Source organism: Saccopteryx bilineata, chromosome 4 (assembly GCF_036850765.1).
Source record: "Saccopteryx bilineata isolate mSacBil1 chromosome 4, mSacBil1_pri_phased_curated, whole genome shotgun sequence".
Taxonomy (NCBI): Eukaryota; Metazoa; Chordata; class Mammalia; order Chiroptera; family Emballonuridae; genus Saccopteryx; species Saccopteryx bilineata.
The window spans coordinates 81328690-81329061 of NC_089493.1; positions in this window are offsets into that span (position 1 = coordinate 81328690).

The window sequence follows — 372 nt, forward strand, 5'->3', positions numbered from 1 at the left end:
AGCAAACTTTGCTTATTCAAAACACTGGATCCCAGCTGGGCCCTTCCAGGCGGACCCAGCCTCAGGCTCTGGGAGGGACCCCTATGCTCGACCCCAGCTCGTGGAGCTTTCTTCCCTGGTGGCCTCCTTGCTGCCTCCCCGCAGTCCTCTCCTGGGCAAAAATGTCTCCTTCTGGCCCCATATTGTTTTTTCTGCATTCCCCCATCTGCATCCGGGCGCAGAGACTACTGTTTCGGGGGAGGCCCCTCCTTCAAGCTGACCAGGCCTCATGACCTGCCTCCTAGTCCTGAAGAGTACAGAGAAGGAAGCCCTGAGCAGGAAGTGCTGAGGCACAGGGTGAGGGCGGGGGCTTTACACAGGGCAGCCTGGCCT